Source organism: Oncorhynchus nerka, linkage group LG14, assembly GCF_034236695.1.
Source record: "Oncorhynchus nerka isolate Pitt River linkage group LG14, Oner_Uvic_2.0, whole genome shotgun sequence".
NCBI lineage: Eukaryota > Metazoa > Chordata > Actinopteri > Salmoniformes > Salmonidae > Oncorhynchus > Oncorhynchus nerka.
The window spans coordinates 76,968,989-76,996,149 of NC_088409.1; the positions used below are offsets into that span (position 1 = coordinate 76,968,989).

General features: G+C 43.2%; 1 pseudogene; it reads right to left on the minus strand.

Annotated features, from left to right (window-relative positions):
* Window positions 1–463: 463 nt before the first annotated feature.
* Window positions 464–21,019, minus strand: LOC115141300 (uncharacterized; annotated as a pseudogene).
* Between the last annotated feature and the right edge of the window lie 6,142 nt (window positions 21,020–27,161).

Consider the following 27,161-nt stretch of genomic DNA (forward strand, 5'->3'; position numbering starts at 1 on the left):
ACAAAAAAATCCAGAAAAACGCATGTCAAAAATGTTATAAATTGATTTCCATTTTAATGAGGGAAATATGTATTTGACCCCCTCTCACAATCAGAAAGATTTCTGGCTCCCAGGTGTCTTTTATACAGGTAACGAGCTGAGGTTAGGAGCACACTCTTAAAGGGAGTGTTCCTAATCTCAGTTTGTTACCTGTATAAAAGACACCTGTCCACAGAAGAAGATTCATAACTCTCCTAACTCTCCACCATTGTTATTCTGTCTCTCACTGTTCAAATAAACCTACCATTAAAATTATAGACTAATCATTTCTTTGTCAGTGGGCAAACAAAATCAGCAGGGGATCAAATACTTTTTCCTTCACTGTAGGTAGAGAAATAGCCTAGAGGGTACAGCTAGGTAGAGAAAGTCTGTGCCAAACTGCTCTGCCTCACCTACTAGATTGTGCTCCACCCTCATGCTGTCATCAGCCCTGGTGTCTCTGGTAGGGCTCAAAGTTGACCAAGGCGTTGTCCTCCAACAGGCTGTGTAGAGCCTGGCCATGGACAACACACCTCGAAACGGTTCCACAGATAACTGTACAGGGACATATCAAACCGATAAGCAACACATAAGTCGTTCAGCTATACATACTTTAGCAGATATGAGAGAGCATATTAAGGTCAGTTCCTCTGAATTCAGGAAATGCACCAATTGCAATCTCCACAAAGATAATGTGCAATGTTCAACTCATTTCCTGTGAGTTATCTGACATACTTGAGTACTAGAGACACACTTGCAGCGCTTGTGTGCTCCCGGGAAGTACTGGATAAGGTTCTGGACGGTGGAGTGGGAGAAACAAAAGAAGTCTGCTCCTGAAGGCATGATAATGAGATAATGAGAGAAAAATCATACATTGAAATGTATCCACCGATTCTATAAGCCAGTCTAAACAGCAAGCAGGTACCTTAGAGCACCAATGGCCTTCAGCAGGTTGGAATGGCAGGTGAGGGCAGAGGAAGCAGCTATGGCTTTCTTATGGTTTTCCTCAGGCACTATCTCAAAGTGGGGGCAAAAGAGATGGTTTGATAAGGAAAACACTTCTCGCAAGCACATTCATAAGCTGTCTCACAACACCTATTTGACTTACTTAGCATTTGACTCCATAATGCTTTGTAGCTAAATTAGTGTGAGGGTACCTGTGGGCCACCACCCCCGTCCTTAATCTGGCAGGTGTAGAGGCACTGCTGATCAGGGCTCTTTATGCTGGCGAAGAAGCGTGTCTTGCAGAAGCTCACTGGGTAGATGGCACACTGGTCATGGAATAGCATGCTGTCTGTGATAATCTGGAACAGGGAAGGACATCATTCATTATTCTCTAGCCACTGATCTGAGAACAGTCATGGGCTGTGTCCCAACAGTCTTGAATAGCTTCTCCTGGTCTCCTTTCATGGATAATGACCCTGAACAAAATGATCAGGGAGGAAAATTTGGTGAAAATCTGTTCAGAACTTTCAACTAAGAGTGGTCATGCTAATGAGGAGATATGGAGAAAACCATGTAAGATCATTTGGAGAGTGTTTATACAGAACAAATGTGAGGCATAAGTATGATTTGAGACACAGACATCCCCTAGACTGTACACAGTCAGACCCCCAAGTACTATGGGGAAGACAGGACGTCCTGAGGAGTCCAGAGCGATGAGCTGAACCAGCTTACGAGACCCCCTGTCAGCAACCTTCTGCTTTTTCATTCTTTTTGGTCCTGAGGAAAATATATTTTATGGAGAACACTTTGTGCTGCCCATCATCACAGGACATAAGAATGTGTCTAATCTACAGGTAGTCTGGTATAAACATGGCTCTACGCACCGTCTTCTTCTCCATTCTCCCTGCCTCCTTCCTTTCTTTCTTTCTTGGGCTTCTTAGGAAGGACAGGCTTAGGGGCCAGATGCCCACGTTGGGCTGGAGCTGAATGTCATAGGGGGGTGAGAACTGGTACTGGCAGCGATAAGCATCTCCCCCTCTGACACAGACTGGTACTGCAAAAGTGATTTCAGTAAGAACCTGAAAAACAAAGCACAAGAGATGTCTGATTAGACAACAAAAACAGTTTTCAAGGTACCTGTCAATCAGTGGTCAAAAGTGAAGATGTTTTTGCATCAATACAATGCAGTTCGAGGGAAGGTATTGGGTTGCATGCACAGCCATAACTGTACTCACCTGTGCTCCTCTTTTACTCGCACAAACTTCTCCAAGTGTGCAACTTCATCCGAGAGCCCGATTCTCCTGTGGGTTACATACCATGTGACTTCAATCCTCAGCTTATAGTACCAAAGTCTACTACACATCACCTACATTTCTCCTCCATGCATCTAAGTGTAATGGGGGAAGCATGTAGCATCTGAATTCATTGTGTTACAGAAATGACTTGAATAATAGTGATTCAAATCAGTGTCTTTAGTATTTATTTATTTTTAACCTTTTTTTTAACCTTTATTTAACGAGCCAAGTATGTAGTACTTGTGTACCCAAGTATGTAGTACTTGGGACGGCAGGGTAGCCTAGAGGTTACTCACAAATATCATAGCCCTTGCTGCTTTGTATAGCCCTTGCTGCCTTGCTGCTTTCTGCTGTTAGTCTGAGGTACTTTAGTCGGTACTATTCGGTTAGGTTCTTGCTTGGGCCTGTTTGGTCTTGGGCCTGGTCTCAGAGAGACCTGTGGGGAAGGGGAAGGGAGGCATAGAGGATGCAGAACCCAAGCTGGAGAAGGTTGACTGGGGGGGGAGACCCCATGAAAGATTGGGTGGTGAAGGACTGTAGAGCCTCCTGCCCCTCATCATCTGTCTGTGGATGGATAGAGTGGGCATTGCATCATAACACCACATCCAAATACTAGTGGCAATGTAGGCCACGATCCACACTCTTGACCATTTCAAAAGATTGTGTATACAATGACAATCTTATGTGGATGAGGTATATCTGGAAAAGTAACTGATGCAACTCAAAAGAAAAACTGTGACAGAGCAAAGTAACAGCTACAATGACTATATTTTTTCATGATAAGAATGTTCATTATCCAAACACATTGATCTTCAACTGCACTCCCCTAAATGTGTATATTTGTCAGATCAGCAGTGATATAACTGAACTAAAGGAATTTCTTCTGATAACCTTTGCATAATGAGAGCAAAGACCCCATTTCTGTTCTCAATCCTCATGAACCTCCTGCTGTCTTTCTGTGTCTGCAACATAGTGGGATACTGAGGCAAAGGCTAGGTATTGGGGAACTGACATGTCATAATAAGGGTGGGTTTCACTGTTGTAACCTTGAATGACTAAGATCTAGTCTGTATTAAGTGCAAATTAGAGAGCATCATGATGAATGTTCTAGTCCTGCACACTGTAGCAGAGAGAGAACTATCACCCAGATAGGCCAGTCGTGTGAGAAACTCGTCATCATGCAAGCGGTCACACAAGTGAAAATTATAGTCATTAAAGAAAACTTTAAGCTCGTCTCTCAATTAATTTTTTTTGTCAATACTTTGCCACCTGATAGCCAACGCACTTCTGTATGCTGTAAAAGTGTTACATGGTCACTGCTTAGTGCAGAAAATACACAAAAGTTCAGAGGGCCTTGCTTTAACAAAGTTGAACATTTTCACTGTAGTGTCCAAAACGTCTTTCAAGCTGACAGGCATTCCTTTGGCAGCAAGAGCCTCTTGATGGTTGCTGCAGTGTACCCAAGTGGCATCGAGAGCAACTCCACTATGTCTCCCTGTCATGGATTTTGCTCCACCAGTACAGATACCAACACATCTTGACCACTAAGTCTATTTGATGTCACAAAGCTGTCCAGTACTTAAACACTATCCTCTCCTGTTGTCCTGGTTTCCAGTGGTGTGTAGAAGAGGATGTCTTCCTTAATTGACCCCCCATAAACGTAACAGACATATACCAGGAGCTGTGCAAGGCCCACCACGTCTGTTGACTCATCCAGCTGTAACGCATAGAAATAACTGGCTTTTATGCGAAGCAGTAATTGTTTCAAAACATTTCCTGCCATGTTACTGATGCGTCGTGAAAGTGTTTTTTTGGGGGGGGCTTTTCCCCCAGCATTGTCGCAGCCATATCCGTGGCCGCAGGAATAATTAAGTCTTCTACAATGGTATGGGGCTTGTCTGTACTTGCCACTCGGTAGCTCGCCATATAAGGCTCTTCTAGTCCCTTCTTATTAATGGTATTTGTTGTTTTTATACATGTTTTACTACTCAAAAGTCAAAAGTCAACTCCTGTGGCTTATTTTTTGTTTCTAAACGTCTGCGCAAGAGTGAACATTTCATTGAGTTCTGAGATAGACTTTTGCACATATAACACACTGTGGCTGCGGAAAGGCACTACTCCCAATATAAGTTAACCCCAAACCAATGTAGTTCTCATCATATTTGTGCCTCTTCGATGGTCCAACGTCCATGTCTGTTGTTCAGTGATTTTCCTGGGTAAGGGGGCAGTAACTCTTCGGCTGCATCAGAATCACAACTGTCAGTGTCCATGCTAGCTGGGCTAACAACAAATGTAGAATTACTGATGCTAGCATTGGATGTGCTCGTGGAAGCAGAACAACTTGTGTCGTCGACAGGTGCAGGTGTAGTACTGCTGGTAGTAGCAGTACTACCAGTATAGCTGGTACAGTATGTATCTCTATGGAGGCAGGCCTTACTTTTGTTAACCATTTATCAATTTTCGAGCAAACGGAATGAGCAGCAGCTACGTTTGGCTACATACGGACCGTTAGTGGAATTCCCGCGAGAGAGTAATGGTTAATGTGTTTGGATGTTAATTACTTGACTAGGCTACCTGTATTTGACATTGTGTTGTTATTTTGCTGAAGACTAGATGGTTTCATTTTATTTTGAGCATTGAAACGAGGCTACTTGGAAAAAACATAATCCAAATGCATTGACCCTTTGGAAAATAGAAATGGACTGTTTGAAAATGTGAAGAATTTTGAATAAAAAAATAATAATAACCCGGCAGTTATCTATTATATTCCAACAGTTATTTGAATATCATTTGATATAAATCAAAGACAGCAATCACTTACAAATCAAAGACAGTAATCACTTATTTACAGTATTTAACCATGAAGGGGGATGCGCAATGCCGACGGGGGTACGCCAAATAAAAATGTGATTCACATGACTTATTTGTTAAAATAATAAATAAATACTGCAAAACGATATTTATTATTATTACATACATGAGTTAATAAAGCCTTCAGTACAACTTGTTCTACTAATAAAGACCATTTTTTTCTCTTATAGGTTACCTTTACTTCTCTGATGGTCCAGTTCTCCTGAACTACGGCTGGTTGGATTGCTACTAAGATACTACTAAGTACTACTACTATTGATAATAAGATTTAGTTCTATATCAAATCAAAGTTTATTTGTCACGTGCGCCAAATATAACAGGTGAAATGCTTACATACAGGCTCTAACCAATAGTGCAAAAAAGGTGTTAGGTGAAAAATAGGTAAGTAAAGAAATAAAACAACAGTTAAAGACAGGCTATATACAGCAGCGAGGCTATAAAAGTAGCGAGGCTACATACAGACACCGGTTAGTCAGGCTGATTGAGGTAGTATGTACATGTAGATATGGTGATTGCCTCAGAGAGGCTTCTGCCTACATACAGACTCAAATCATTGGCCACTTTAATAAATGGATCACTAGTCACTTTAAATAATGCCACTTTAGTAATGTTTACATTAACAGTTGTTTTGAGCGTGGCAGAAATCATACTTTATTGAAAGCATGTCCAATTTTGAATGTTTATCATTTCAAACTAGGTAAAGAGACCCTTAATTTTAGACTAGGGACCACACTGCCACTCCACTGAATAGCAGGATAATGATTGCTTTGCAAAGTCTTGCAATTAGACACTGATTCATTTCAAACCACTCATTGTTGAATTTGCGATTTCCAACTTGTTGTGAAATGTTTATGTCCAATGGCCGATGAGCACTGATAAGTTTTATCTATAAATTCTCTTATTTATTTATTTATTTTGAAAAAAACTATTTACCCCTTTTTTCTCCCCAATTGGTAGTAGTTACAGTCTTGTCTGATTGCTGCAAATCCCATAACATAACCCAACAAAGCACAATGCACATCCAACCTGGAAGCCAGCCACACCAATGTGTCTGAGGAAACACCGTACACCTGGCAACCTGGTCAGCATGCACTGCACCCAGCCAGCCACAGGAGTCACTAGTGCACCATGAGACAAGGATATCGCTGCTGGCCAAACCCTCCCTAACCCGGACAATGCTGGGCCAATTGTACACCGCCCCATGGGCCTCCCAGTCGCGGCCAGCTTTGACAGAGCCTGGGCTCAAACCCAGAATCTCTGGTGGCACAGCTAGCACTGCGATGCAGTGCCTTAGACCATTGCGCCACACAGGAGGCCCATAATTATTCCTCTTCAAATGACAATGATTAAAAAGGATTTGAAAAAATCTGTAGTTCTGCCCCTAACCCACAGTTCCTAGGCTGTCAATGTAAATAAGAATTTGTTCTTAACTGACTAGCCTAATAAAATAATAACTAGTAGTAGTATCTTAGCAGCAATCCAGCCAGCTGTAGTTCAGGAGAACATGTATCACCCAGTAGTACTCACTCTGCCTTGGACCATCTGAGAAGTAAAGGTAACCTATAGGAGAATAAAATGGCTTTATCAGTAAAAGAAAGTTGTGCTGGAGGCTTTATAAACTCATGTATGTAATAAACATGAATATAGTTTTACAGTATATACTGTTTTATAGTTTTTTAAAATGTGAATCACAAGTTTATTTGGCTTACCCCAGACGGGATTGAGCTACCACTGGTGGTAAGCGTACCTCAGGTTAGGAATACCTGCTCCAAGCTCATCATTAAGCTTGAGGCCCTGGGTCATCAACCCCTTGTGCAATTCGGTCCTGGACTTTCTGACGGGCCGCCCCAGGTGGGGAAGGAAGGAAACAACATCTCCACGTCGCTGATCCTCAACACTGGGGCCCCACAAGGGTGCGTGCCCCCTCCTGTACTCCCTGTTCACCCATGACTGCGTGGCCATGCACGCCTCCAACTCAATAGTTAGGAAAACAACCTCTCACTCAACGTCAACAAATGGAGATGATCGTGGACTTCAGGAAACAGCAGAGGGAGCACCCCTCTATCCAAATCGACAGGAAAGCAGTGGAGAACTTGGGAAGTTAAGTTCCTCGGCGTACACGTCACAGACAAACTGAAATGGTCCACCCACACAGACAGTGTGGTGAAGAAGGAAGGCGCAACAGTGCCTCTTCAACCTCAGGAGGCTGAAAAGTTTGGCTTGTCACCTGAAACCATGACAAACATTTATAGATGCACAATTGAGATATCCTTTTGGGCTGTATCACCGCCTGGTACTTCAACTGCACCGCCCTCAACCGCAAGGCTCTCCAGAGGGTAACCTATAAAATTGTCTTTATCAGTAAAAAAAAGTTGTGCTGAATGCTTTATTAACTCATGTATGTAATAATAATAAATATAGTTTTACAGTAAATGATCATCAAAGTCCTGAAAGACAGCATCCACTCTGGAGTCAATGCCTGGGAAATCCTGAGTTATGGATTGGGGATATCCATAGTGCATTTGGCATCTTGCCTCATCAAAGCTGAAACATAATATCAAATTATTTTATTTCGATTTTTTAATAAATCTAATGATGCATATTATCATACAGAAAAATGCATGACATATCAATTATTGGAGTCTAATTTAACCATGTTCCAAACACCTCCAGTATTTGTTGCCCACAAATAAGGTTTTCCCTTAGTCACTGATGAGTGGAAGCCAAAGTTGGCTTTGGATAGCCAGGGAGGATCGTCTTTGCATAAGCCCTTATTCCCCAGTTTTTGTCACCTGTGGAAATATGAGAAGTAAATACTGTTTGTACGAGAGAGAGTTTGAGAGTGGGAGTACACAAATCATTAGCTGTCATGTTTACGGATACCTTTAAGATAACACACATCACATAAACATACCAATAGTATTCAATAAAGATGGTAATAAAAAACACATACAGTGAACATAATTATTCTATAGAAATGCTGTCAATGTGTTTAATGACCATTCAGGGCTTGGACCCCATGTCTGTCATCATCAGGCAGTGTGTATCCATTGGTGTTGACATACTGATAGGTGGGGAACATCAGAGCTCTCCGGTCCCTGGAGTGGTCCAGCCTCAGAGGATGACCAAACTCATGGGCAGCCACCAACAGCAGATTCACTCCTGAATACAACATTACATGTGTGTGTTGAATCAGTGAATCGGTCTACACTATGTCTGAAATAGTGTTGTGTGTTCAGATGGCCACCCCTCTGGCTCAGTGTCCAGGTTTCATCGTCATCAAAGTGTGTGTCCCCACCTTGGTTCAGTCCAGGGGAGTTGGAATGGGCTAAGACAGCATTTGGTCCATCAAAAGGATAGAAGTCTGTATGATCTGTGTTTAGACAAGCAAGATTTAAGACGTTCATCAGTAGTGTATAGTGATGGTATTGAGTCAATACCATTATCATAGTCCATACTCACATCCACAATTGAAGAGGATCATGACGTTGGCAGTGTCAGTGTAGATCTGTTTGAAGTCCAGGGGGATCACATCACTGTAGATCTAGAAGGCCTGGGCTATAGTTGCATCTACGTACATCACTGCGTCGGGTCTGGTGTGTACTGAGTGATTTTGTCAAACACAAGTCACTCACTGACATTACCTGACAAATAAAAGGGACCCGTTTTACTCCTGCAGTGCAGGCATTGCACAATGACCCAGGCTGGGCAACAACGGATTTGACATATTTAGCAGATGATCAACAATGAACCATGAATACCATATTATTTTCCTTGATTATAGCTGTCAAATGTAATGCATTTTAAAAGAAGTCAAAGTGCTCATCTACAGTCAGAGCTTTCACTATACCTGTAGGTAACAGTGTTCTTCTCCCATTTTGGTTTCCTGTGGAGTGTTCATATCTGCTGATGTCAGACACTCCACATCTGGACTCCTTCATCACCTCCAGAGTGTTTTTGTCCAGAACCCCAGTGACCTCCAGGCCAAAGAGTGCCTGCATGGCCTCCAGGCTCTTGTTGAAGTCTGGCTTGATAATACTCTGGGAAGTTGAGTTTGTCAACCCCACATCTGTGTACTATTGAGACAGATAGTCCTGGTGTCGGAGGAGGATTAGAGACAACATTTTAAACAATCTGTTTTCTCATGATTATTACGACTCTCATGCGAAACAGTACAAGCATAACAAGTAGGCTAACTTGTATTTTCCCGTGTTATTCTGAGATAATACTGATGATACGGGTAGCAATATACTGAGCCATGTGATGCAATTCTTCAGATAAATTACCTCAGCGACTGTCTTGTCGTCCTCTGATGATGTTTGGACCGCTGGAGCACTGGCGGGGGCAGCCTAACACAGACCAAAACAGGCCAGAAACAGGACCGCGGAACCCGTATAAAGACCATTTCCAAACCTGTGGTAATGCAGAGGGGAGACTCCCTCTCTTTCTCTATCACTCTGCCCTGTCCAAATTCTCTTTTGAATGATCCCTAACAGTCTGGGGTGTACATGGTTCCATTCAGAACATGAGTGAGATGCCAAGGTAAGCTTTGTGCTCTTGAACATTCCTGTAAACTTTTGGACAAACCCCTATCCTCAAGGAAGAGGGAGAGTTCTCCTGATAACATTGTTGGAGGTGGTGTGTAGAGTTTTGGGTGATTGTTAGGGTGAGGTTTAGGCATACTGTAGGTACACATAAGTTAACATTGTAAGGAAAAAACAGTGGTTAGTTTGAATATCTTTGATCAGTCAAGCACATTTATTAACAATCAAACTTCAAAAAACATTTCAAAGCATAACATGTTACTACATTATAATACAATTAATCAATTTGTAATTTATGTTCTGTACCTATACAGTAAGTTACCACAAGGATTTAAGTTAAATGGCCTTGAAGATGGTTGCTTGATGATGCAATTTCACTGCTTGCAACACTTTCATCAACATTCAGCTAGTGAAATATCTTAGTTCATGCTAGATGAGGTAGCCCTGAGGTACTTAGATACTGCATGTGCTGCCATCCTGTTAGAAGGTAACAGATTATTTTATTACAATGGTTAAATTGGATTTTCATTGTGTTCAATGGTGTTATTTGCCCCCTAGTGGCGCTTTCTGGTACTTAGAAAGACGACGCAAACAGGAAGTACAGAATTTGTTCTGCACGCATAGAAACAGCTACAAACAACGCTACGGTGCAGGTCTTTCAATGTAGTTATTTCTTGTCACGCTTCAGCCTTGGAAAAATATGTGTTTGTAAGTTCGATTCAAGCATTTAGCTAATGATGATAATCTTGTTATTGATAGAGTTGCTTACATATCAATGTTGGTTGCATTTACTCACAAATTGCAATGCCTTTAATGTATGTCGTTAGCTGTATTACTTTGCTCATGCGTCATGCAAACGAATTGTAAAATATACAATACTGTAGTTTTGTTACTGTTTCTAGTGTAATATGCTTTGTTATTCTACATAGATGGTTATACATTATTAGAGTAATGAAAAGAGCCAATTAACAATTAGCTATATGGTTTGGCATCATGCCAGATGCATGGTACCTTAGCGCGTGCTTTGTATTTATGCAACTTCAAATGTTTAATGTACAGCTACAGTATGTCGGTGTGAATTGAACACTAAAGTATATTATTTTCTGTATTTTGCAGTTTCACAACATAAACGTTTACAATATATTCATTCAAGAAAAGTCACGCCTTGGGAGTTTTATTGAAGACTTAGTTGTTAGCTATCTGTCTAGTTTTGCATGGGAACGCAACTCAAGGGCAGAATACTGCATATTAATCTTACTCAATACAAGATTCAATGAATCCGATTTAAAATATCAAATAAATAAACTACTTTGAACAGCAATTCTTGATATTTGCATCAAAGCTACAAAAGACGTGTTTGTGCCGGAACAAGAAACCGATTGCTGCGTATAAAATCTGTCATACTCATATCACTAAGGTATACTTCAGGATATGTTCAATTGATTGAGCAGGTACACTCTTGTCAGATGTTCTTTCAAAGTTGGGCTAGGTCGGTAACAAGCTTTGTAACAGAGACAGGTAGCCTAGCGGTTAGAGCGTTCGGCCAGATACCAAAAGGTCGCTGGTTCATAGCCCCGACCCAAATTGGTGAAACAGATCTGTTGATGTGCCCTTGAGCAATGTCCTTAAATCTAATTGCTTATGTAAGTTGCTCTGTATAAGAGTGTCTGTAGGTGGGGTCACATCTAGTGTCTTTGACAGATATTTTAGCAGTCCAGCCATGCATTGGCTAGGATTCGATTCAGCACCCGCTTCTGTCTGTAGTCATAGTTGTATGCCTTTGTTCCACTGAAGAGATAGATAGTACCTGTTGATGAGAAATATGATAATGTTTTCTTAAAGTGGGCCTAGTAATCAAGGTAACACAAAAGTGTCATGATATTATAATGTATGCAATTTAAGTCAAGGTGACATGGTGAAGTGTTTTATGGCTACCTTGTAACTCAAATGCAGCATCAACACTCCTCCCAATACCTGGCCAGTCTGTTTGGATGTTTCTTGGAAATCCTGGATCCATCCTACGTCTGTGTTCATCGTATCTGTACAATAGATAACAAATAAACATTGAACTTATAAATAAATGACGGATAGCTTATGTGCACTTCCTTTCTAACAAATGTCTCATTGTTAAACACTAGATGGCAGGCTTTGCCTCTCAGGAGCTGGAATGCCTATTCATCAAAACATTGCTACAGTGAAAACATACTGCTCCTACCTAAACAGTAGACTTTGGAACAGTATATTTTCTGCAACATAATATTGTATTATACTGTAATAACCGTTCACTTTGTTTGTCATTTACCAAAAAACATTTTGTTAGAGGCTGTTTACCTATAGTAATCGTGTCCTATGAAGAAGAAGGTTTTTCCATATTCACTGATATGAACAGCAGCGTCAATGTTCCTTACTCTGGCTGGGAATCCATAGTCATATATGGAGCCAAAGTGGCTTTTCTTCTTAAGCTGTCGAACCACCCAGTACTTAGGACCTGAAACACAGGGCACTTTTACTGCATTTGGAACCCTATGAAAACATACAACAAGAACTGCCAGATGCCAATGAGCTTTGAGAGGTTCTTGCATGAAGTGCGACAATTTTGACGCAGGGTTATAATTTAGATCCAGTGGTTCTTTGAAACAACGTTCTGTTTCAAATCTAGCCCTGTCATGCTACGAAAGCCTAAGTGAGGCCTTTGAGGCGATCAGACGGCACATTACCAGTGAAGACATATGCCACGCCTTTGGCAGGGATGTCATAGGCTGCGTCCACAGGAGAGTTGATGCTGGGGAGGTATGTGCTGCTGGGGCCCTCTCTCAGACGGTTCCAGTATGTCGTCCATGTTGTCCTCAACCACATGTACCTGGAGGAAAACAAACCGCTGTGTTGGGGCAAATAAGAACCTATACTATAAAAATTATATTGCATAATTCAAAACTCCTTTACCTGTTTTTAAAGAACACAATTTCCTTCCCGAACACTGCCACTGCATCAACAGAGAAGTTGGGATCGCACTTCTTAGGAAGGTTAGGTGGATCCTGTTTTCTGACTGGCTTGCCTTGGAAATAAAAGCAAAGTCTCCAATGTTTAGATAGAAATCCACCCAAAAATGTACCATGTGATAATTATGTTATTGCTCATTTCTACTTACCATACAGCGCCTGGATTCCCAGTGCGTCATCTTGTGGAAGTATGTACTGTGCTCCAATGTAATAATTGTAGTTGGGGTACATGAGAGATGAGGGGTCTTTGGAATGGGAGAGGCCCAGGGAGTGGCCTAACTCATGAGCCGCAACAGTGAACAGGTTATAACCTAAAACAGCATCCAATAAGAAAATGTTTATTTGTCTACAACCATATTTTGAATCCTAATTCATTGAGATGGCCGCCTCGCTTCGCGTTCCTAGGAAACTATGCAGTTTTTTGTTTTTTTACGTGTTATTTCTTACATTAGTACCCCAGGTCATCTTAGGTTTCATTACATACAGTCGAGAAGAACTACTGAATATAAGATCAGCGTCAACTCACCATCAGTACGACCAAGAATATGTTTTCCGCTACGCGGATCCTGTGTTCTGCTTTACAAACAGGACAACGGAATGGATCGCATGCAGCGACCCAAGGAAACGACTCCGAAAAAGAGGGAAACGAGGCGGTGTTCTGGTCAGACTCCGAAAAAGGGCACATCGCGCACCACTCCCCAGCATTCTTCTTGCCAATGTCCAGTCTCTTGACAACAAGGTTGACGAAATCCGAGCAAGGGTAGCATTCCAGAGGGACATCAGAGACTGCAACGTTCTCTGCTTCACGGAAACATGGCTTACTGGGAAGACGCTATCCGATGCGGTGCAGCCAACGGGTTTCTCCACGCATCGCGCCGACAGAAACAAACATCTTACTGGTAAGAAGAGTGGCGGGGGCGTATGCCTCATGACTAACGAGACATGGTGTGATGAAGGAAACATACAGGAACTCAAATCCTTCTGTTCACCTGAAAACAAGACTCCCTAAATTTTATCAGCATATCGATTGCGCAACCAGGGGTGGTAAAACCTTGGATCATTGTTACTCTAACTTCCGCGACGCATATAAGGCCCTGCCCCGCCCCCCTTTCGGAAAAGCTGACCACGACTCCATTTTGCTGATCCCTGCCTACAGGCAGAAACTAAAACAAGAGGCTCCCACGCTGAGGTCTGTCCAACGCTGGTCAGACCAAGCTGACTCCACACTCCAAGACTGCTTCCATCACGTGGACTGGGACATGTTTCGTATGGCGTCAGATGAAAATATTGACGAATACGCTGATTCGGTGTGCGAGTTCATTAGAACGTGTGTCGAAGATGTCGTTCCCATAGCAACGATAAAAACATTCCCAAACCAGAAACCGTGGATTGATGGCAGCATTCGCGTGAAACTGAAAGCGCGAACCACTGCTTTTAATCAGGGCAAGGTGTCTGGTAACATGTCCGAATATAAACAATGCAGCTATTCCCTCCGCAAGGCTATTAAACATTCTAAGCGTCAGTACAGAGACAAAGTGGAATCTCAATTCAATGGCTCAGACACAAGAGGCATGTGGCAGGGTCTACAGTCAATCACGGACTACAAGAAGAAACCCAGCCCAGTCACGGACCAGGATGTCTTGCTCCCAGGCAGACTAAATAACTTTTTTGCCCGCTTTGAGGACAATACAGTGCCACTGACACGGCCTGCAACGAAAACATGCGGTCTCTCCTTCACTGCAGCCGAGGTGAGTAAGACATTTAAACGTGTTAACCCTCGCAAGGCTGCAGGCCCAGACGGCATCCCCAGCCGCGCCCTCAGAGCATGCGCACACCAGCTGGCCGGTGTGTTTACGGACATATTCAATCAATCCCTATACCAGTCTGCTGTTCCCACATGCTTCAAGAGGGCCACCATTGTTCCTGTTCCCAAGAAAGCTAAGGTAACTGAGCTAAACGACTACCGCCCCGTAGCACTCACTTCCGTCATCATGAAGTGCTTTGAGAGACTAGTCAAGGACCATATCACCTCCACCCTACCTGACACCCTAGACCACATATGTCAGAGTCAAGGCCCGCGGGCCACATCCGGCCCGCAAGAAGGTTTTTACGGCCCCTGGGATGATCTTGATTTATTATTAGAACCGGCCCGCAGCAAGCCGGCAGCCCGCAGATCTTTTACACGCACCAATACTACATTTCCCACAATGCAAAGGTGACGCACCGAGCAGTAGGCTGCTTCATTTCAATATTTATTGGCACAGCAGTCGTCAGCATCACAGTAAAATTAACTTTCAGATACCCATCAAAAATGGCAAAACGGAAGGTGGATACTGAGAACCGGGGTTTCAAACAAGGTGGGAGTCGGAGTATATGTTCACGAAGGTAGCTGGAAAACCTGTGTGTCTTCTGTGTGGAGAAAGTGTGGCGGTACTGAAAGAGTATAATCTGAGACGACATTATGAAACGAAACACGCGGACAAAAACAAGAATATGGACATGGAACAAAGGCTACAAAAGGCAGAGGAATTAAAACGAGGCCTCAAATCTCGACAGGCTCTGTTCAAAAAGCCAAATCACAAGGCCAGGCTGCTGTCAAGGCCAGTTTTATTTTGGCAGAAGAGATCGCTAAATCAGCCCGGCCATTTACGGAGGGGGATTTCATCAAAAACTGCATGATTAAAGTTTGTGACGAAGTTTGCCCAGAAAAAAGGCAACTCTTTTTAAATGTGAGTCTGAGCAGAAACACCATTGCCGAGAGAGTAGACCAGTTGTCCATCAATCTAAAAGAGCAGCTTGTGAAAAAGGGAAAAGATTTTATTGCATATTCCTTGGCTGTGGATGAGAGCACCGACATTTCTGACATTGCCCAGTTGTCAATTTTCATCCGCGGAGTGGACTCCAACCTAAGCGTGACAGAGGAGTTTTTGGCTTTACGTCCTATGCATGGCACAACTACGGGGCATGATTTGTATGAAGAGGTGTCAAGATGTGTAAATGAGATGGAGCTGCCTTGGGAAAAACTCGTGGGTTTGACAACCGACGGAGCACCTGCGATGTGTGGACACAGGAGCGGACTGGTGGCGAAGATACGGGAAAAGATGCAAGAGGAAAACGCGACAGGTGAGCTGACAGCTTATCATTGTATCATACACCAGGAAGCGTTGTGCGGTAAAGCCTTGAAAATGGAGCATGTAATGAGCATCATCACGCGCACAGTTAACTTTATCAGAGCCAAAGGTTTGAATCACCGCCAGTTCAAGGCATTTCTGACGGAGTTAGAAACGGAGCATGGTGATTTGCCTTATCACACAGAGGTGCGATGGCTAAGCCAGGGAAAGGTGCTTCAAAGATGTTTCGAGCTTCGTGAGGAGATTTGTCTGTTCTTGGACAGCAAAGGGAAAGACACAACACAACTCCGAGACGAAATGTTTCTGTGTGAAATGGCTTTTCTGTGTGACATTACGAGTCATCTGAATGCAATAAACTTGCAGCTGCAGGGTCGGGATCGTGTCATCTCTGATATGTACAGTACAGTGAAGGCATTTAAAACCAAACTGACTCTGTGGGAGACGTAGATGCGGAAAGAAAATTTGAGCCACTTTCCCAGCTGCCAGACCATGAAAGAGAAGCTCTCTACCAGTGCGTTCCCGAGCACACAGTTGGCTGATAAAATAGGTATGCTTGCCGCTGACTTTCGACGCCGATTTGCTGACTTTGAAGCACAAAAAAGCAGGTTGGAACTGCTCGGTAACCCATTTGCTGTTGACGTGGAAAGCTCACCACCAAACCTCCAAATGGAGTTGATTGACCTCCAATGCAATGATGCACTGAGGGCAAAATATGCGGCAGTGGGTGCTGCGGAGTTCGCCCGTTTCCTCCCGGCACAATGCCCCAGCTGCGCATCCAGGCTGCTCAAACGTTGTCTATGTTTGGCAGCACATACCTGTGTGAACAACTGTTTTCTTTGATGAACCTGAACAAAACATCACACAGAAGTCGACTTACTGCTGAACACCTCCACTCAATTCTGAGGATTTCTTCAGCTCAGAGCCTTACCCCGAACATTGATGAACTTGTGGAAAAGATGGGACACCACCAAGTATCACCCTCAACCTCAAACAAGTGAACATTACTGTGCAATCACATATTTAGAGTTTTTACTCAGTTCAAGTTTAAAAGTTAAAATTTAATATTTGTTTTCACTGCATGTTACTTCTCCTTAAACAAAGTGTTGTTTTTGATTAATAGATTTTTGCACTTTATTTTTTTGTATTTCAATCCAATTATATTTTAAAAATATTTCAGTTGAGTGGATGATAGAAAATTGCTATTATTGTTTTTTCTTTGAAGTAAATTTAGCCCACTTTTGCTAAAATAGAAAATATAGTCTACTGATGGTGCCTTGAATACCGGTTTCTTTCATTTAATGTTCATGTTATGGGGATATTTATATAAAGGAAATTTGTCTTTTGTGTCTGTTGAAAATTAAAGATTACTGACAGAGCCATAAGAAAATATTGCTTTATTTATCTGATCATATTGTAATATATTTGTTAGGTTTTCAGTAGGTTCAATTAGGTTCACTAGACTATATGCGTCATTTAAAAATTTTTCAATGAACATTCGAACAGTCCGGCCCTCGTCTTGTAGCTGATTTTTTTATTTGGCCCTCCGTCCATTTGACTTTGACACCCCTGCCCTAGACCCACTCCAATTTGCTTACCGCCCAAATAGGTCCACAGACGATGCAATCTCAACCACACTGCACACTGCCCTAACCCACCTGGACAAGAGGAATACCTATGTGAGAATGCTGTTCATCGACTACAGCTCGGCATTCAACACCATAGTACCCTCCAAGCTCGTCATCAAGCTCGAGACCCTGGGTCTCGACCCCGCCCTGTGCAACTGGGTACTGGACTTCCTGACGGGCCGCCCCCAGGTGGTGAGGGTAGGCAACAACATCTCCTCCCCGCTGATCCTCAACACGGGGGCCCCACAAGGGTGCGTTCTGAGCCCTCTCCTGTACTCCCTGTTCACCCACGACTGCGTGGCCACACACGCCTCCAACTCAATCATCAATTTGCGGACGACACAACAGTGGTAGGCTTGATTACCAACAACGACGAGACGGCCTACAGGGAGGAGGTGAGGGCCCTCGGAGTGTGGTGTCAGGAAAATAACCTCACACTCAACTTTAACAAAACTAAGGAGATGATTGTGGACTTCAGGAAACAGCAGAGGGAACACCCCCCTATCCACATCGATGGAACAGTAGTGGAGAGGGTAGCAAGTTTTAAGTTCCTCGGCATACACATCACAGACAAACTGAATTGGTCCACTCACACTGACAGCGTCGTGAAGAAGGCGCAGCAGCGCCTCTTCAACCTCAGGAGGCTGAAGAAATTCGGCTTGTCACCAAAAGCACTCACAAACTTCTACAGATGCACAATCGAGAGCATCCTGGCGGGCTGTATCACCGCCTGGTACGGCAACTGCTCCGCCCTCAACCGTAAGGCTCTCCAGAGGGTAGTGAGGTCTGCACAACGCATCACCGGGGGCAAACTACCTGCCCTCCAGGACACCTACACCACCCGATGTTACAGGAAGGCCATAAAGATCATCAAGGACATCAACCACCCGAACCACTGCCTGTTCACCCCGCTATCATCCAGAAGGCGAGGTCAGTACAGGTGCATCAAAGCTGGGACCGAGAGACTGAAAAACAGCTTCTATCTCAAGGCCATCAGACTGTTAAACAGCCACCACTAACATTGCGTGGCTGCTGCCAACACACGGTCATTGACACTGACCCAACTCCAGCCACTTTAATAATGGGAATTGATGGGAAATGATGTAAATATATCACTAGCCACTTTAAACAATGCTACCTTATATAATGTTACTTACCCTACATTATTAATCTCATATGCATACGTATATACTGTACTCTACATCATCGACTGCATCCTTATGTAATACATGTATCACTAGCCACTTTAACTATGCCACTTTGTTTACTTTGTCTACATACTCATCTCATATGTATATACTGTACTCGATACCATCTACTGTATGCTGCTCTGTACCATCACTCATTCATATATCCTTATGTACATATTCCTTATCCCCTTACACTGTGTATAAGACAGTAGTTTTGGAATTGTTAGTTAGATTACTTGTTGGTTATCACTGCATTGTCGGAACTAGAAGCACAAGCATTTCGCTACACTCGCATTAACATCTGCTAACCATGTGTATGTGACAAATAAAATTTGATTTGATTTGATTTGATTAGAATAAATTCAGATCATGTTATGCTTATAACAGTGGCCCTACCTAGCTTGGAATGCCCCATCGTCCAGATTTCGTCCTCGTCAAAGTGCACATCTCCCCCCATGTCCTCCCCTGGTGCGAAGGCGTGGGCCAGAACACCCTTGGGGCCGTCAAAGGGAAAGAAGTCTCCGTGAGCTATGATGGATGGATGGAGCGAGATGGATTATCAGGCATGTACCTGGAAACTGCCTCCAATAAGTATATAATTATAGCACAATTAAAACCTCATATGCAGCCACATACATTCTCTACCACCTCTATTAGAAAATACGCTGAACTGAGCGGGGAATGATTCAGGGTCAGAATACTTTTTTTTGCGAAGGAGAGGATGATGTCTGCCTTGTCGTGGTTGACCTTGATGAACTTCAGTGGGGCCGCGTCACTCCAGATCTTCAAGGCCAAACGGAAGGAAGTATCCACCTCCTCCTGTGTAAGGTCAGGGGTGTACTGATCAATCCTGCAGGTCATTGGCACACAGACAACACAGAAAAACATGAAGCAGCCTGAAAAAAAGCATAAAAAACTGGGCTAGTTAGATCCAGTGAGCTGGTAATCTATTGGCAGATGTCTGGTTTTAAAAGGGAAAGGGGGGTACCTAGTCAGTTGAACAACTGAATGCATTCAACTGAAATGTGTCTTCCACATTTAACCCCTCTAAATCAGAGAGATGCGGGGGGGGGGGGCAGCTATAATCGACATTGACGTCTTCGGCGCCTGGGGAACTGCCTTGCTCAGGGGCAAAACGACAGATTTTTACCTCGCCAATTCAATCCAGCAACCTTTTGGTTACTGGCCCAACGCTTGAACCACTATACAATTCAGTGATGAAACAAAACTGTGATTTTATGATGAAACATGGTTAATTTTGGGGATTATGTCATTCCTTTTATACACAATGTACAAAACAGGAACACCTTCCTAATATTGAGTTGTACCCCATTTTTCCCTCAGAACAGCCTCAATTCATTGGGGTGTGGACTCTAAAAGGTGTCGAAAGCATTTCACAGGGATGCTGGCCCATGTTGACTCCAAATTTTCCCACAGTTGTGTCAAGTTGGCTGGATGTCCTTTGGGTGGTGGACTATTCTTGATACACATGGGAAACTGTTGAGCATAATCCAGAAGCGTTGCAGTTCTTGAAACACTCAAACTGGTGTGCGTGGCACCTACTACCAAACCCCGTTCAAAGGCACTTAAATCTTTTGTCTTGCACATTCATCCTTTGAGTGGTACACATAAACAATCCATGTCTCACTTGTCTCAAGGCTTAAAATCCTTCTTTAACCTGTTTCCTCCTCTTCATCTACTCTGAGCGAAGTGGATTTAACAGGTGACATCAATATCATAGCTATCATAGCTTTCACCTGGATTCACCTGGTCAGTCTATGTCATGAAAAGAGCAGGTGGTCCTAATGTTTACTACACTCAGTGTAATTCCCTGCAGTAAAACAAATTTGAAAGTCTGTTTTAGGAAGTAATATCTATATTCTGACAGATATTTTGAATATCAATAGAGCAAATCCCAAAAGATGAAGTGTATTTATTTTATCTTTATTTTTTCCAGTCAGGTCTATTAAGAACAAATTGTTATTTACAATGACGGCCTGGCTAGAGGCCAAAGGCATCCTGTGTGGCAGGGGCAGGGGATAAAAAAAATGGTACAACAAGATGGATAACACAGATGGAAGACAATTGTCAGCAAAAAAGAAGACATTGTGACCGACAACCGATACTAGACAGATAACAGATAATAATATGCACCTGTATGTGATGGTGGAATTCTTCCACTTGATCTGGTCAGGGTAAAAGCTGTAGTTTTCCATGTCAGGCACTCCACACCTGTGCTTCCTCATCACGGAGAGTGTCTGGAGGTCCAGTCTGCCAGTCTGCTTCAGACTGAAGAAACCCTGCATCTCCCTGATCTTTTCCCCCAGGGCTGAGGTGGCGGTGGCCCTCCTATTACGGGGCTGGGGGCCACTGCTGGGGCTCATGTGGTAGAACCTCCTCAGGTAACCCTATCATACAGCTGGTTACTAACCAAACTTCCACTGATAGCAGGTCACTTCTCTTATAAGGACAAATAAGTCTTATTTGTCCTAAAGTAGGCACAACTTTAAGTTGTCCAGAAGACGACAGATTTTGCTTGACCTAAAGTAGTCTTAACATTAAGTTGTTCTAAAGTGCACCTCATAAATGTACTCAACATTTACCATTGAAAAACAGACAATAACTAGAATTGCAATACCTGGGAAAATAGTCAAAACACAATCAATGTATTCCAATACAGTTTTTTTTTCTAGAGATTTTCAGAAGATTTTCGAAAGAGTGGTTGAAGACACAAACCTCAGCCAGTTCCATGTCCTCAAGCCTTTGCCATTGTTCCTTAGAGATAGGTAAAGTCCACAACAGGTCTGTGAGCACTAGAAAGCACAGCATTTGGATCCAGGGCCAGAGCCACTCCATCTTTAAATGAACAAGCTCTTTACAGCCCATGGCTTTATAGATAAGAGCATGCTTAAGGTCTGTGGTGAATCACATGGTTTCCAAGCCCTCAATCCTGCAGTTGCAGCAGTTCTACCTGTGGTAAGAATAATTACTTTATGGAAAACCTTGAACTATATCTTGTTTACCTCAATCCAGGTCTTAAGAGTGTGAAACAGGATAAAGGGATGTCCTATAGCCCTACCTGTCAACACTGGGCTTGTTACTTTGGTTACCAAGTGTATTGTTTCCTGCTTTTGCAAGTCAATAGTCTTTCTAATATTTCCAAAATGTCCAAATGACATATGGCCTTATTTTGGCCATTATTTTTAAACAACAACTGGATTAGACTAGAGTTATTTGGACTAACTTTACTATACTGTAGTTATTTGGCTGAACTGTTGAATTGCACGTGTCAAATAGGCAGTGTTGTCCTCCCTTAGTCGTAATGTGTCAATTGGCACACAGCTTCAATAACATAGATACTCTCGGTCTGGTTTGATATCTTCATTACAATCTCAACCGTACTTGTAGATGTCTGAAATGAAATATGTGATTTAGGAAATGTTTATGAAATTAGCCATAGAAACTCACCCACTAATTTCTGCCTGATGTGCTGGGAGCATGTTGGTATTATGTAACACATTCCTTTCTCAAAAAATATTTCCAAAATGTTTTCCTTACAGGCAACCCAATACATTGGACTGAACTCAACATGTTAGAAGTATGCAAACAGTTTTATACAGCTTTGCATAGCCTTTATTGCATTTATTAATTTCCAATTAAATGTTTTTGGTCACTTCATATCAAAATCCTTCAGCATCTGAGCTAGGTATTTGCTTTCTCAGTTCCAACAACTTGTTTCTGGGTATAATCGTACTTATAAACTTGTTGTCCAACGAAGAAGTAGATGAAGTCTTGGATAAACAAAAATGTAACAATTAAAATGAGTTTTACTAAATGAAATGTTCAAATTGAGCTGGCATGGCCTTTGTTGTTGTGATATAATAGTAGCTTACCATCTTTGTAGACAGTTGCATCGATAGTAGTATTGAGCCATGGGAAGTCAGTGTTGTACCGTGGGCATCCAGCATCCATAACTCTTCGTTTTTCATTATAACTGAAAATAAATATATATAAATACAGTACCAGTCAAAAGTTTGAATACACCTTCTCATTCAAGGGTTTTTCTTTATTTTGACAATTTCTTATATTGTAGAATAATAGTGAAGACATCAAAACTATGAAATAACATATATGGAGTAATTTAGTAAACAAAAAAGTGTTAAACAAATCAACATGTATTTTATATTTGAGATTCTTGAAAGTAGCCACCCTTTGCCTTGATGACAGCTTTGCACACTCTTGGCATTCTCTCAACCAGCTTCATGAGGTCACCTGGAATGCCTTTCAATTAACAGGTGTGCCTTGTGGAATTCATATCAATCTTAACGCGTTTGAGACAATCAGTTGTGTTGTGACAAGGTAGGTGTGGTATACAGAAGATAGCCCTATTTGGTAAAAGACCAAGTCCATATTATGGCAAGAACAACTCAAATAGGCAAAGAGAAATGACAGTCCATCATTACTTTAAGACATGAAGGTCAGTCAATCCATAACATTTCAAGAACTTTGAAAGTTTCTTCAATTGCTGTCGCAAAGACCATCAAGCACTATGATGAAACGATCTCTCATGAGGACCGCCACAGGAAAGGAAGACCCAGAGTTACCTCTGCTCCAGAGGATAAGTTCATTAGAGTTACCAGCCTCAGAAATTGCAGCCCAAATAAATGCTTCACAGAGTTCAAGTATCAAACACATCATCAACTGTTCAGAGGAGAATGCGTGAATTAAACATTCATGGTTGAATTGCTGCAAAGAAACGACTATTAAAGGACACCAATAAGAAGAGGATACTTGCTTGGGCCAAGAAACAGGAGCATTGGACATTAGACCAGTGGAAATCTGGTTCTAAACGCTGTGTCTTTGTGAGACGCAGAGTAGGTGAACGGATGATATCCGCATATGTGGTTCCCACCATGAAGCATGGAGGAGGAGATGGGATGGTGCCAGGTCTCTGACCTCCTCCCTATAAGCTATCTCATCGTTGTCGTTGATCAGGCCTACCACTGTTGTGTCGTCAGCAAGCTTAATGCCGGTGTTGGAGTCGTGCTTTGCCACGCAGTCGTGGGTGAACAGGGAGTACAGGAAGGGACTAATCACGCCCCCCTGAGTGGCCCCAGTGTTGAGGGTCAGCGTGGCAGATGTGTTGTTGCCTACCCTTACCACCTGGGTATGGCTTGTCAGAAAGTCCAGGATTCAATTGCAGAGGGAGGTGTTTAGTCCCAGTGTCCTTAGCTTAGTGATGAGCTTTGTGGGCACTATGGTGTTGAAAGCTAAGCTATAATCAATGAACAACATTCTCACATAGGTGTTCCTTTTGTCCAGGAGGGAAAGGGCAGTGTGGAGTGCGATTGAGCTTGCGTCATCTGTGGATCTGTTGGGGGGGTATGTGAATTGGAGTGGGTCTAGCATTTACGGCATGATGATGGTGATGTGAGCCATGACCAGCTTTTCAAAGCACTTCATGGCTACCGACGTAAAGTTTAAAATGTCAGTGAAGACACTTGCCATTTAGTCGGCGTATGCTTTGAGTACACGTCCTGGCAATCCATCTGGCCCCTCGGCTTTGTGAATGTTGACCTGTTTAAAGGTCTTGCTCACATCGGCTACGGAGAGCGTGATCTCACAGTCGTCCGGAACAACTGGTGCTCTCATGCATGCTTCAGTGTTGCTTGCCTCAAAGCGAGTACAAAAGGTATTTCGCTCGTTTGGTAGGCTCGCGTCACTGGGCAGCTCGAAGTTGGGTTTCCCTTTGTAGTCCGTAATATTTTTCGAGCCCTGCTACATCCGACGAGCGGTTTAGTAGGATTCAATCTTAGTCCTGTATTGACAGTTTGATATTTCGTCTGAGGGCATAACAGGGCTTCTTATAAGTGTTCGGATAGGTTTCCGGCTCCTTGAAAGCGACAACTCTAGCCTTTAGCTCTGTGCGGATATTGCCTGTAATCCATGGCTTTTATTTGGGAAATGTATGTACGGTCACTGTGGGTACAACGTCATCGATGCACTTATTGATGAAGCCAGTGACTGAGGTGGTATACCCTCAATACCATTGGATGAATCCTGGAACATATTCGAGTCTGTATCATTGCAAAACAGTCCTGCATTCATGTCATCTGACAGCTTCCATATTGATTGAGTCACTGGTACTTCCTGCTTTATTGAGTGATTGAGTCACTGGTACTTTCCTGTTTTTGCTTGTAAGCAGGTATCAGGAGGATAGAATGTCCTCCTGAATTGTCAGATTTGCCAAGTGGAGTGCGATGGAGAACTTTGTATGAGTCTCTGTGTGTGGTGTAAAGGTGGTCTGGAGCTTTTTATCCTCTGGTTGCACATGTGACAACGTGCATTATTAAAATCCACAGCCACTAGGAGCCCCGCTTCTGGATGAGCATTTTCTTGTTTGCCTATGGCCTTATACAGCTCGTTAAGTGCCTTCTTAGTGCCAGCATCGGTTTGTGGTGGTAAATAGACGGCTACGAATAATATGGATGAGAACTCTCTTTGTAGATAGTGTAGTCTACAGTTTATCATGAGGTATTCTACCTCAGTCGAGTAATACTTTGAGACCTCTTTAACTAGTACTATTAGCATTTAGCGTAGCGCATTTGCATTTCCAGATGTCTAGATGGGACGCCTGCGTGTCAGGTAGGAGCAAGAGGTTAATATTAGACATTGCGCACCAGCAGTTATTGACAAATAGACACACCCCCACCCCTTTTCTTAGCAAACGTAGCTGCTCTGTCCTGCAGATGCACAGAGAAGCCAGCCAGCTCTTCATTACCTGTGTCGTCGTTCAGCCACGTCTCTGAGATTTGTAAGATATTGCAGTTTTTAATGCCCCATTGGTAGGACAGTCTCAATCGTAGATCGTCCAGTTTGTTTTCCAATGATTGCGTGTTGACCAATAATACGGAGGGTAGTGGTGGTTTATCTACTTGTCTGCAAATTCCTACAAGGCAACCCGCACTCATCCCACTTTTCCTCCATGTTTTCTTCACGCTGTGGACTACGATTTGGGCCTTGTAGTCACACCAGCCTTTGCTTTGAATCCCCCTCGTGTCCATCTCAGGCGTTCAGCGTTGCTGGCCTTCTAGCTGCTGCTGAACCTGCTGCTGGCAAACACCCTTCAATCATCAACCTCGGACTTGTCTCGTCATCATTACACACACCTGGTTCCAATCCCGACTCTATCACTGTATATATATACTCCCTCTGTCATTTGTCTTTGTCAGTCATTGTAAATGTTGCTTGTTTTCCTGAGAGGAATCTCTCCTACTATTTCCTGAGTACTTTAATATTTTGCACTTTGGGTATCGTCACGCTTTTATGTATATATATATATATTGCTTTAATAAACTCAGTAGTTCTAATCCTGCGACTGCCTCCTGCCAACCCCTCTCTAACATTGTGACACTTGTATTGACAAAGCAGTATATCCTTCGCGTCAGACTCATTTAAAGAAAAAATTGTTGTCCAGTTTGAGATGATTAATCGCTGTTCTGATGTCCAGAAGCTCTTTTCAGTCATAAGAGACATTAGCAGCAACATTATGTGCAAAATGAGTCATAAACAATGCGAAAAATCAAGCAAAATAGCACAGTTGGTTGGGAGCCCGCAAAAAGGCAGCCATCCCCTCCGGTGCCTGTATTGAATGCTGGTTCTTTGTCACGCTCATCGTAATGATTAGACCAAGGTGCAGCGTGGTAGGCTTACATTTTCCTTTTAATACATGAACACCGAACAAAAACAACAAAATCAATGAACGAAACGTGAAGCTATACAAATAGTGCTGACAGGCAACTAAACATAGACAGGATCCCACAAACACAAATGAGCAAATGGCTACCTAAATATGATCCCCAATCAGAGACAACGATAAACAGCTGCCTCTGATTGGGAACCATATCAGGCCACCATAGAAATACAAAAACACCTAGATGACAAAACCAAGTCACTATCATGCCCCAACCAACACAGAGAATAAAGAGCTTACTATGGTCAGGGCGTGACAGTACCCCCAAAACCTGACTCAATAGGGGAGGTTCTGGGTGGGCATCTATGATGGATGACACAGGACGTCGGGGGCAGCTCCAGTGCGGGGCACATCGCCGGAAGATCCGGACCATGGGTTGTCGCTGGAGGCACCGGACCGTGGATCGTCGCCGGAGGCTCCAGACCGTGGATCGTTGCCGGAGGGACCGGACCGTAGATCAGCCCAGGAGGCTCTGGACTGAGAATCCCTGCTCAAGGCTCTGGACCGCCGACCGTCGCTGGAGGCACCTGACCGCCGACTGTCGTTGGAGGCTCCGGAAGCTGACCGTCGCTGAAGGCTCTGGACCGCAGACAGTCGCTGGCGGCTCCGGACCGCAGACCGACTCAGGACGTTCTGGACCGCAGATCGTCTCAGGAGCTTCCGGACCGCAGACCGTCTCAGGAGGTTCCGGACCGTAGACCGTCTCAGGAGGTTCTGGACCGCAGACCGTCTCAGGAGCTTCCAGACCGCAGACCGTCTCAGGAGGTTCCGGACCGTAGACAGTCTCAGG